This window comes from Tenrec ecaudatus, chromosome X, assembly GCF_050624435.1.
Source record: "Tenrec ecaudatus isolate mTenEca1 chromosome X, mTenEca1.hap1, whole genome shotgun sequence".
NCBI classification, from domain to species: Eukaryota; Metazoa; Chordata; class Mammalia; order Afrosoricida; family Tenrecidae; genus Tenrec; species Tenrec ecaudatus.
The window spans coordinates 20900311-20912629 of record NC_134548.1 but is presented as its reverse complement, the minus strand read 5'-3'; the positions used below and the strand labels follow the sequence as shown (position 1 = coordinate 20912629).

The window sequence follows — 12319 nt, the reverse complement described above, 5'->3', positions numbered from 1 at the left end:
GCTGTGGAATGATGGTGGTGTAAAGAATATTGGAAATACCAAGGACTGTCAAAAGGACAAACAAAACTGCCTGGCAAGGGTGGCAAGACTTCATCTCATGTACTTTGTAGTCTCTGGAGAAGGACACCATGCTTGGTAAAGTAGAGGGACAGCAACAAAGAAGAAGGTCCCCAATGAGATGGATTGACACCGTGGCTGCAACAATGGGCTCCGGCATTAGAACGATTGTGAGGATGGTTCAGGACCAGGCTGTGTTTCATTCTGTTATGTATAAGGTCATTATGGGTTGGAATTGACTTGATGGCACCTAACAACAACAGTCTATGGCTAGTTGTCATTTATTGGGTGAATTTAAGGACAGACCATGTGTCGTAGTTACATAATCTGGTGTTTGTTTGAGAGGATTACGAGTGAAGGGGTGGAGTCTGGCCTGTCAATCAAGACAATGCTCTACTGACAAGACACATGGAGCTACACCCTGGAATCTGGAGAAGCCACATGGACCTACCCTGATGCAACCAGGCCCCTGGAGCTGGAGAAGCCATGTAGAGACCCCTGTCAGCACTGAGAGGCTTACAATGCCACTGGATCCAGACTTCCAACCTATTGGCCTGTGATCTTCCTGTATTCGGTGTCATTATATGTGTTTCGTGAGTCCGAAGAGGACTTTATAGCTTGGTATCAGACATACGGGCTAATATCAGACTTATGGATTTGATCTGGACTGGGATGTTTTCTTAATGTACACTTACCCTTTATATAAACCTCTTATACACATATTCATGTGTGTGTTTATGAATTTGTTTCTCTAGTCTATCCAGACTCACACACCATGATAGGGGGTTAAAAAGTGAAATGAGGGGTTAAAATGAAAAGTAAACCTACTCCCATCGAGTCACAGCGGCCCTTTAAGGTAGTTTAGAACCACTCCTTTGGGTTTTTGAGGTTGCACATGTACAGTTGCAGAAAGCCTCATCTTCCTCCCAAGGAGTGACTGGTGGATTTGACCTGCTGACTTTGCAGTTAACAGCTCAATGCATAACCACAGGGCAGGAAATGATGTAACGTGGCTTTTCTCATCTTAGCCTTTGTAACTCCCACCAAATGACCTTTTCCCGATCGCTCTTGGTACGAGAACGTATGAGAAGACATTGACAGGATTCCATTGTTTTAAAAAAAGATGCAACATGAGAGCCATCCTGCTGCATATAAAAGAAGTAATCTCAGAGGTAGGAGGGAGACTCACTACCAGCAAGAACCAAGCGTGCAGTGTGCCCTCTGGACCCTACGATTCCTGAGCAGTGAACCTCCTTGATCCAGATGATAGCTGTGACACCAGAGTAGTTGCAGAGGAGGAGGAGGAGGAGGAGGGGAAGGAGGATGGGAGAGGAGGAGAAGGAAGAGGAAAAGGAAGAACAGCAGGAATAGCAGGAACAGCAGGAACAGCAGGAACAGCAGGAGCAGCAGCACTAAGAGCCAGAGGCTGAGACGAGTGGTGGCTTGCCTAGTCCACAGAGCAAGTAAGGCTGAGTGCTTTGGGACAGGAGGCTGACATGCAGAGTGGGGTACCTCTGGGCACTAAATTTGGGGTGCTGGGTTTGCTGACTCATAGAACTGGAACTGAGTGTCTTGGGTTGAGGCTTACAGTAGAGTGGTATGCCCTTTGGGCATGTATCAACAGCCCTGAAAGGACTTTGTAACAAATCCGGATCTGAACCACTCAATCCTGAGCATTTCCATTTGAATAACCAAATAACAGAGTTTCCACATGTTAACTTCCACAATAAACCCCATAACTGTGATAATTGTCTGGAGTCCTGTGTGGCCATTACAATGAATTCTACATCCCAGCAGAGACAGAGTTGAAAAGAGAGAGAGAAGCACAGGACGCTTGGGAGCTAAGGAGGAGAGAGAATGGCTTCGGAACTTCAGATGTGAATTTTCTAAAAGGTCGCTGGAGTGAGGTTGTGTGTCCCCTCCCATCCCTGGCTTCTCTGCAGCGGCTTTTCTGACCAGGCCACCCCCATCAACATAGTGGTCAAGCTCAGCCAACCAACAACTCTGCTGTCTTCCATTGAAGATAGGTCAAGGCCCTGCTATGTGAAGGCCTGGAGACTCCTCACTGATGGACGCTCTGTTAGATTCCTCGGGTGGGAAATAACCTCAATTCTTAGCGTTGCACAAGAAAGAAATTCACACTGAAGTCTGGTTTGTGATCCAAGTTAGTTTTTATTAAGGATAGAAGTTTCAGGTTTTATAGTAACTGAACACAGGACTGCACCCTTACATGTGGTGGCCTGAGGCGAGCGAGTGAGCGAGCATGTGTGTGTGTGTGTGTGTGTGTGTGTGTGTGTGTGTGTGTGTGTGTGTGTGTGAGAGAGAGAGAGAGAGAGAGAGAGAGAGAGAGAGAGAGAGAGAGAGAGAGAGAGACAGAGAGAGGGGGGGGGAGAGCGGTGGTCTACAGGTTCTGGTTTTTAGGGCCTTCTGCTAGGAGGCATGGTCGATGGTGCTGGTTGACCCCATTGGCTGAATTAAGCCTACTTGGCTTAGATTGGGCCAATCAACCAAGCAAGGTTTACCACTCACCTAGGTGTACCGCCCTGCCCCACCCCAGGATCAGGGCCTGAATTGGTGCATGCCCGGTGGATACCGTGGTCCCTGTTCTGCTATGTAACATTTCCCCACTGAAAGGGTTTGGACCCAAATCTTTGGGGTGACGACATCTCCAGCTACTTCCTACTGGTGAAATGGGCAAGGAGTGGGGCTTTGGGTCCACACCCTTCCTACTCTGTTGGGATTGTCCACTCCGGTTCCCCAATACATGAGGTTGGGGTGGTCCAGGAACTGGCACACTTGGTTCAGAGACATTGGTAACCTGACAACTTCTGGAAGAAACAAAAGAGGTGAACAGTTTAGGTGAGACAGCGGTAAGGCTGGGAGATGGCAGTACCCTTGGAGGTGGGGGGTTACTGTCAGGGGAAGTTGGAAAAAGAGAGGAAACCTTAGGGCTGACAGGCATGGCTGCCAGTTCACTTTAAACATGGACTGGTGTAAAAGCATTTACTGGCTTAAAGACTGTGGTGGGTCTGAGGTAGGGTTTTCTGTGGAGCACTCATCAGTCTTGGGATGGCGGTGAAACACCATCCTAAGACCGTCCAATGGCTCATAGCCTCTGAGGGTTTCCAAGGTTTGACTCGTGTATGGTGGATCCAAGCACTCTGTCCTGGAACTTTGACAGCCATCGGGGTAGAGAGAATTACTGGCAAAGGTCACTTTTGTACTGGACATTTGGGGACCCATCCTTCCAAGTGTCTATAAAAACTAGGTCTCCTGGTTGGCACAAGGGTGGTAGCTTTTCTTCCCCTTGGGCCTGGATGAGCCCATACTGATGGAATGCCTCCTGACATTGGGCTACTTGGGAGGGATATTGCTGTAGTAAGGCTACCTCGGAGTCTGGCTCTGTTATAAAAAAAGGCTACCCGTATAGAACTTCACAGGGGCTCAAACACGTAGGTAGCCATGGGGGAATTCTAAGATGTAACAGAGCTATTGGGAGTGCATCTTTCCAGCTCATCTGAGTTTCTTGTGTCAGCTTTCTAAGGGCTAACTTCAGGTGTTGATTAACTCTCTTTACCTGCCCCGAAGACTGAGGCCTCCTGGCACAGTGGAGACGATAGGTTATTCCCAAGTGTTGGGAGACTGCCTGAGTGATTTGGGAGAGGAAAGCAGACCCATTATCAGTCTGCAGTGTTTTGGGAAGCCCAAATTGAGGAATTACTTCCTGAAGTAAATTTGTAGCCACTTTATGAGCCTTCTCAGTGCAGGTGGGATATGCTTCAATCCACCCAGTAATGGTGTCTATGAACACTAGAAGATACTTAACCATACATACTTGTGTATAAGCTGAGTTTAAAAAAAACTTTTATTGGGGGCTCTTATATCTCTTATCACAATCCATACATTCATCCAGTGTGTCAAGCACATTTGCACATATACCGCCATCATCATTTTCAAAGAATTCTCTTCCCACTTGAGCCCCTGATATCAGCTCCCCATTTCTTTCTCCTCCCTCCCCTGCCCACTCTCCCTCACGAACCCTTGATAAGTTTTAGATTATTATTTTCATATGTTACAATGTCCTCCGTTGTCCCTTACCCACTTTTCCATTGTGTTCCCCTGGGAGGGGGTTACAGGTTGGTCCTTGTGAAAGCCACGTTTTTCAGCACATTTTTAATGTAGTTTTATGGTAAAATTATGTGCCTTGGATGATATCAGGTCAGCATATACTCGAGTATATATGGTAAATCCTTGGATGGCTGGAATCTGGGTAAAATCTATCTGTCAGTCTTCCCCAGGATGGATTGAGCAAGATGGCTTCTGAGCATCCCCTTGGGGGCTGTTGGTCTGACAGGTGGGACAATGGGAGGTTACTGACCTGATGGTTGAGGTTAAGTTGGCTCCACAGAACTGATGAGTGAGTAGGGTCAAAGAAGGTTTGTGGCTTAGATGAGAGGCATCATGGAAGGCCTTCACGACTCTCCACTGTAACCTTTGTGGTAAGAGGAGCTTAATTTTCTCCTACCATCCTTTAGGTCAAAGGCAGAATTCCTGCGTCTTTACTTGTTTTACTTCCTTTGGAGAGTAATCTGGAAGTGGGAGCTGGGAGAATTAGGGCATTTATAGAGGCTAAGGGGCTGGTGCCCAAGGCTGCCTGTCTGGCGGCCCTGTCAGCTGCTTGGTTTCCCACAGTGACTTCTGAGTCACCCTTCTGGTGCCCTCGGCAGTATACTTCTGCCACTTCCGCTGGGTTTTGGACAGCGTCTAAGAGTGTCTTGATCTGGCTCCCATACTTAATAGGGCTTCCCTGAGTGGTAAGATATCCTCTTTCCTGTCAGAAAGAAGAGTGGGCGTGGAGAATCAAAGACCCATATTTGGAGTCAGTACATACCATGAATTTCTTCCCCTCTGTTAGCTCAAGGCCCCAGGTTAAGGCCACAAGTTCAGCCAGCTGGGCTGAAGTTGCCGGGGGCAGGGGATTAACTTCAATGACAATGGCATAACCCGCCTTGTACACTCCCTCAGTCACAAAGCTGCTTCTGTGTGAGAACCAGACACAATCTGCTACAGCCAGCGGTTGGTCCTTGAGGTCTGATCAAGGCAAGTTATTAGTAGGCAGCAGCTCAAAGCCGGAATGGAGGGGCTTAGTGTCCTCCCCGGGGTCAGGGAGTAACGTAGCTGGATTGAGGGTGCTTCAAATCTGGACAGTGACATCAGGGTTCTCTATAAGAAGGATTTGGTACTTCAATAGGTGGCTCTCAGAAAGCCAGCTATAGCCTTTAGCTTGTGGCACTTCGGAGATCCGATGATTAGTCAGGACCTCTAAAGTTCCCCTATGGTGATCTTTACTGCCTCTTGGACCAAGAGGGCCACGGCAGCCATTGCTCATAGACACGGTGGCCAGCCTGCTGAGGTAGGAGCTAACCTCTTTGATAGGCAGGCCACTGGCTGAGGCTGAGTTCCTAGTTTCTGGACCAGCACCCCCAGAGTTACCCCTTTCTCTCATGAGAATACAGGAAAAACTTCTTTGCAGGGTCTGGGAGACCCAAGTGCTGGAGCCTGGAGCAGAAGTGCCTTAAGCTGGTTTATTGCTTCCTTTTGCTCCATGCTCCACAGTAGTGGTTCTAAGTTACCGTATATACTCAAGTATAAACCGACCCGAATATCAGCTGAGGCACCTAATTTTACTACAAAAACGGCATTAAAAACGTGCTGAAAAACTCGGCTTATACACGAGAATATACAGAACTTCTCCATTTCAAGTTCTCATATAGGAGTTTTGCTAGGAATCTGTAGGTAGGAATCCAGATTCTACCAAAGTGCGTGAGGCCTAGAAACTCTCACGGCTGTCTCTGCGTTTCCGGATCAGGCACCTCCACAATTGCCCGTATTCGGTCTGAGGAGAGCCCTTTCTTTCCTTTTGAGAAGACTGGTCCCAGGTAGGTTACCTCCTGTTGCACTAGCTGGACCTTGGCCAAAAGTCCATGTTGGAGGAATTAATAAATTCACATTTTAATATATATTATATATATTTTACATAATTATATATAAATGTTTTTATATAATTATATTTTTAGTGTTTTTATATATATGTTTAATCTTTTGATCGCTTCAGGTTTTAAAGGATACTGTTGCTGATGGGGAAACTGGGTGGGGTCTTTTAGGAAAATCTTTACAGGGGTAGCATACCTAGTTATGCTGGGGACTCCCAAGTCCCAGACTTCAGGGGTTATGGCCCCTTCCCATGGTTCCTGTGGGGGAATCTGCAGCTCCTCCACCGTGAGGAGCATTTGAACAGCTGTAGGGAGGGAGGATGAGGCTCAATGACTATGCAGGTGTGTAGTTTGGACAATATGGCTCGGCCTAGGAGAGGAGCTGGACATTCGGGGACTACTAGGCAGCTATGAGAGAAAGAGAAATTATCCCATAGGCACCCAAGGGGTTCTATAACATGTTTAACTACAGGTTTTCCTGACACTCCCAGGATGGTACAGGTGTGGGGTGCCAGGGGCCTAGGGAAGGAGCTAAGGGCTGGCTAGGTGGCCCCAGTGTCTAAGAGGACATTTGCTGACCTACCTGCCACATTGATGCTTATCCTAGGCTCCAGACCAGTAACAGCTATCTCCTGCTGCTTGGTCGTCCGGGCTGGGCGGCTTCAAGCCTCGGTTAGCAGTTGCACACTAGCCTGTGGGTGCTTCCCCTCCACATTGTTGGCCTTAAGACAGAGAGCAGTCCAATGGCCTACCTGCTTGCAATGGTAACAGGGCCCTCAGGGGTGGAGTGGGGCTATTCTGGTTAGGGCAGTTCCTAGCCCAATGACCCGGCCCTCGGCACACGTGGCATTTGGTACCTTGTTCAGGGGTCTGGGAAACCTGGGAGACATCCGACTGGCATTGGTTAGCAACAGCAGCCAATACCTGGGCATGCCGGACAATCTTCCTTCTCGCCGGAGCCTGAGCCTGACTACCCCCACCCCCATTCCCTATTGTAAAAGGCAGTATCAGCATCAGTAACCATCTCTTCTAACGTAGCTACTTCAGGCATCTGCACTAACTTTTGGGGCCTCTTCCAAATGTCTGCTGCAGCCTTGTGAGAAACTAGTCCCTGAGTAAGACTTGCCCTTTGTAGGAATCTACGTCTACAACAGTGTGATTCCTCAGGGCCTATTTTAGTCACTCTAAGAAGCTCACGGGGCTTTTCTCGGGCCCCTGGTGATTCGCTGTCATTGTGGCATAATTGTGATATGCACCAGAAAATGTTCCCGTGCCCACTCGTCCTTGGGGTCATCATGTTCCCAAGCAGGGTCAGTTGAAGGCACAGCTGTTTCCCCTACGGGGTACTTATCATTCATCACATGTAACTCCTCTGCCAACTTCCTAGCACCTTTCAGCACTCATTCTTTCTCAAAGCCCACCATAATCTGATCCAGTATGACCATGACATCCTTCCAAGTGAAATCATAGGCTAAGGTGAGCTGCTGGAAACTTTCTATATACTGTTTGGATTTGTTCGAGTAACTGCCCAGGTCACTTTGAATCTGCTTGAGTTCAGTTATGGGGAAAGGCCTGTGGACTGACTGGGGACCAAACTCCCCGGCTGTCTCTACTAAGGGTAGAAAGTTGGCAGATTCAGAGCTGGGCGTATAATAGCCCCTAGCTTCAGGGCCCCTTAGGGGGTCCTGGGTACACTGGGAATGAAGGCCTTTATTGTCCTTCAAAAGGAAAACTGCTCTAACATAAGGGAATTCCTCCCACTTCCCCATTCTTCCACAGAAATGTTTTAGCTGAATCAGGGCTGGAAGGGAAAGGGTGTCGTTCTGTGGCTAGGATTCTCCTTCCCCCAGAATGGACTGTGGCCAGATGGAATTGCAAAACAAAATCAGCTTCTGTTGCTCCAGCTTCTCTGGGTCAAATCTATCCCAATTAGAAAGGATAGAGCCAAGTCGGGATGCTTGTGGTACCTAACTGACCATCTCCATCTAGAAAATACAAATCAGAGAAGTCACTGAGAGCTCGATGCCTCAAGGTCAGTAATAGCAGTTTGGTGCATACTCCAGAGTGCTGTGAAACTGGGGCCCCGTCCAGGTGCTCCTGTTCAAGGACCCAGGTCAGGGACCCAGGTCAGGGACCCAGTCTATGCCAGCTAACTAGGTCCCAACCATTTTCTAGACCGCAAGCTAAGTGGGCCCCTGTTTGGAGTGGTCCCCAATCACCTTCAAAGGCAACCACGGGCACTAGCAGTCTTTCAAATCTCTGAAGGGTAGGAGAGACTGATCAATTGGCTCAGGGAACTTTCTAAAGAAATTGGGATCTTTGCCTGTCTATAAACTGTCACAGCAGAGCTGTACCAGAAATGTGCTGAAGGTGGTATTGCTGAAAACCCTTTGGAGACTAAAGTTAGCAGTTACTTAGGGGCTTGGCTCCCGAACGCCTTTGGCTGCGGCATCTTCAACGGAAAATCAGCTGGTAGGAAAAACAAACAAACAAACAAACCCAGTCCCCCAAAGTGGCTTACTGGCAGAATGCTAGAGCAGCTTGTTTGTAAAACCAGGAGAAAACGAAGGAAGGGAGGGAGATGAGAGTGTCTGACCACTGGGGACTAGGTGAGACTAGTCCCCTGGGCTTGGCAGCCAGCCCACTAAGTACTACACCCCCACCTGTTTGGAGAGGCAGGAGCCATCTTGGCCAGGTCACATGGTTAGTTGTCCACAACAAAAATAGCAGCAGACACTGGGCAGTGCCATCTGGCTGGGAAGCGGAGAGTCACGTGGTTGGGAAAATGGTAGCCACCACATGCGGCTTAGTTGACAGGCGGGGTGGGGGGGTGGGGGGGTGGGGCAAGCCACTGGAACCAGAATCCTGCAGAGACCAACAGGGTTTACGCATACATGTGCGGCCGTGTGGCTGGTCAGGACACAAAGCAGACCACTGAAAATCAAAAAGGTTTTTGGGATCGAAATTCCCCAACACTGCAGGCTGCAGCGTTTCCATCCAATTCCAGGAAGCGAGGCTGGGGAGAACATGCAAGTCCCCGGAAACACAGAAAAGCAGATCCACAGCCCGTATACAATTAAGAAGTACAGACAGAAAGGCGGATATGAGGGGATGGGACTCCCCCAATACATTACGTGTGGCCCCAAGGAGCAGGTCCCAGGAACATCCACAGCTGTGTTTTAGTGGGAAAGGTCCAGACTGGCATCCTTTCCAACTACGCACTGTCTCCTGAGGATGGTGAGGTGAAAGTCTGGAAGGTACTCGAAAAGTCAGTGAGGCCAGAATGTGGAGGTCTGCTTTAGGAAAATATCCTGAGCTGGCTTCACTTGTCCTCCTAGTCACAACACCAGAATATGTTAGATTTCTTGGGTGGGAAATACCTCAGTTCTAGACTTTGCATGAGAAAGAAATTCATGCTGAAATCTGGTTTGTGATCCAAGTGAGTTTTTATAAAGGTCAGAAAAAGTTTCAGGTTTTACAGTTAACTGAACACAGAACCTCCACCCCCCCACACACACACCTGAGGAGGGAGAGAGGGAGAGGGGGAGAGGAAGGGGAAGGGGGAGAAGGAGAGGGCACGACGGCCTAGTAGAAGACAGGGGATCAGAGGGAAAAGAGGGCGGTAGTCTCCAGGTTCCAGTTTTTAGGGATTTCGGGTGGGAGGTATGGTCGACAGTTTTGGATAATTTCATAGGCTGAATTAAGGGTACCTGGCCTAGATTGGGCCAATCCAGGTATACCGCCCACCTAGGTGTACCCCCCACCCCCACTCTAGTGGCCTGAATTGATGCATGCCCAGTGGACACCCTGGTCCCTGTTCTGTTACCTAAGAGTTCCATCAACCCTCCTGTCACCTTGGAAGTGAAGTTTTCATCTTTGGGGATTCCTCAGAACGTATAAGTCAAGGTTGACATGGAGTCTGAGAAACTGAGTGTTAAGAAGTCCAAAGATGGTTCTGATGACAAAGTTCTGCACCACGAGAAAACCCTGTCTCTGAAGTTCCTCAACAAGTTGGTGTTCGTGGTGGAAACAGAACGAAAGGACCCTGTGGCTGGAGTATGGCTTTGCCAACTCCAAGGAGAGAGAGGGCTTCTGTCAGCTGCCCCACCAGGTGAAGAACAAGCACTTGGAGCAGCCAGATGCCGATGTGATCCCTGTCCTCATGGGCACTTGGAACACGGGTAATACCACCCCCCTCCCCAGTAAGATCCCATCTTGGCTTCTCTCCGAGGGGCAGGGCCAGACTTGGGATGATTCAGTGGAACACATCCTTGATTACATCCCTGATTAGACCCTCTGGGGGGAAAGGAGTGACTGGGGATCAATCCTCAAGCACTCCCTCCAGGCAATCACTAGCAGAACCTTGAAAATGATGGCGGTTCACTCCCTGTGGAGCATGCGCATAGTGGTGCTAGCTAAACCCGAGCACTCGAACCCACCAGCCACATCTGCACCAACAACATTAAGATGGGCATTGCCAACACTCTGGGGAACAAGGGCTCCTTGTGGGGGTGTCCTTCATGTTCAATGGCAGCTCCTCGGGGTTTGTGAACAGCCACTTGACTTGGGAAGCGAAAAGAAGCTCAGGAGATACCAGAGCTACATGAACATTCTCTGGTTTGTGGCCCTGGAAGGCAAGAAACAGAGTCCTTTGAACGTCACTCACCTTGGGGACCTCCACTACTGCGAGGAGCTGCTGGTCTAGGAGGCGGACGTCATCATCCAGAAGATCAAGCAGCAGCAGTACGCCAACTTCCTGGCCCACAGCCCACGGCTCATGGAGCAGAAAGGGAGGAAGGTCTTCCTGTACTTTGAAGAAATCATTGTCCTCTGACCCACCGCTTTGAAAGGCTGACTCGGGACACATACTCCCACACGAGCCAGAAAGCGATGAGAATGATAAGTGCACCTTGCCTTCTTGCCGTGACCGGGTCCTTTGGAGGTCGCACCTGCTGCGTGCCAGTCCTCCCGCACTCCCACTGACATCATGACGTGTGACCACAGCCGCGTCCTTGCCATGTTTGCGGCAGGGGTCACCTCCCAGTTTGTCTCCAAGAATAGCTCTGGGTCTGTGGACAGCCCACAGACTTTCCCAGAGGCTATGCCACACTGAAGGCCAAGTCCCAGACCAAATTCTTCCCGGGGTTCCACTCTAGCTGCCTGGGAAGCTTTGTCAAGAGCCAGGAGGGAGACAGCCAAGAGGGAAAGCGGAGGGGAGCTGGTGGTGAATGTCGATGAGACCCTTCCGAAGCTGAAGCCCATCATCTAGGACCCCGAGTACCTGCTGGGCCAGCGAATCTAGATCAACAGCAAGTCCTCCGACAGCCACGAGTCCTACAGTGAGAGCTGCGTTCCCCCACGGTTAGAGGTGGAGACCCAGTTGCGCCAAGGAGAGACGATGCCGGGTCCCTTTGGGGGACAGATGCTACTGCAGACATCCCTGGGCAAGAAGAGAGAAAGGAAACTACGGCTTTGTGAAGACAAGAGGGAGGAGTCCAGTGGGTTGCCCGCACAGAAGAGCTTCACCTGCCATGACCCCAGAAAGCAGCTGGAGCCCACTGTTAGGGACCCTCTGTGCAGTGGCACCCGCATGACCGGGTTTCTCAAGCCCAACTGCATAGGCCTGGGGCCCTGAGGCCGTCGACAGCCACGCATGGCAAGCAGGCCCTGTCCCTGGACCATCAGCCCACTGCATGGAGCTACTACCTGCTGCCCAAGGGTGGCTCGATCCCGCCGGGGCAGTCCTATGATGCCACCCTCCCAGCCTCCCGTTTCTGCTTAGTTTAGGCGCTCTTACCCTGGGCCGCTGACCATGCTGGAGAAGTTCGAAAAGTCGCTGTCTGGGTCCCTGAGCGCCTTCTGGCAGCTGGTCCCCAGGAAGGAACAGGAATCCCCCAAGTTGTCCAGGATGGAGCCCTGCCCAGACTCTGGCATCGCCTCACCCGCCATCGTGCCCACCCAAGCCCAGCAGACTTAGAACTCCCAGGGGCCTGGCAAATAGGCCCCTGTGGTGGCCCAGCTAGGTTCCTTCTCTCTACCATTGTGCACCATCCTCGGCCCACGGGCCAAAGAAGTCTAGGCAAGCCCATGCCCACCGCAGCAGGGCCCAGCGCCATGGCCCAGCCCCGGGCGGCCCAGAGGCCAGTGAGGGGGGGTTAATCCAGCAGGTTCTGTCTGTGCAGCGCCTGCCACCTGGGCCCCGTTAAGAGCCCGGCCTTGCTGCACCTGCAGCACTCCGAGAATGGCGATGACCGTGACCACAGCGAGCT

At 50.4% G+C, this 12319-nt stretch overlaps 1 pseudogene; it reads left to right on the top strand.

The window, feature by feature from the left end:
• Positions 1 to 1187: 1187 nt before the first annotated feature.
• LOC142433193 (phosphatidylinositol 3,4,5-trisphosphate 5-phosphatase 1 pseudogene) lies at positions 1188 to 12051 on the top strand (annotated as a pseudogene).
• Positions 12052 to 12319: the final 268 nt, after the last annotated feature.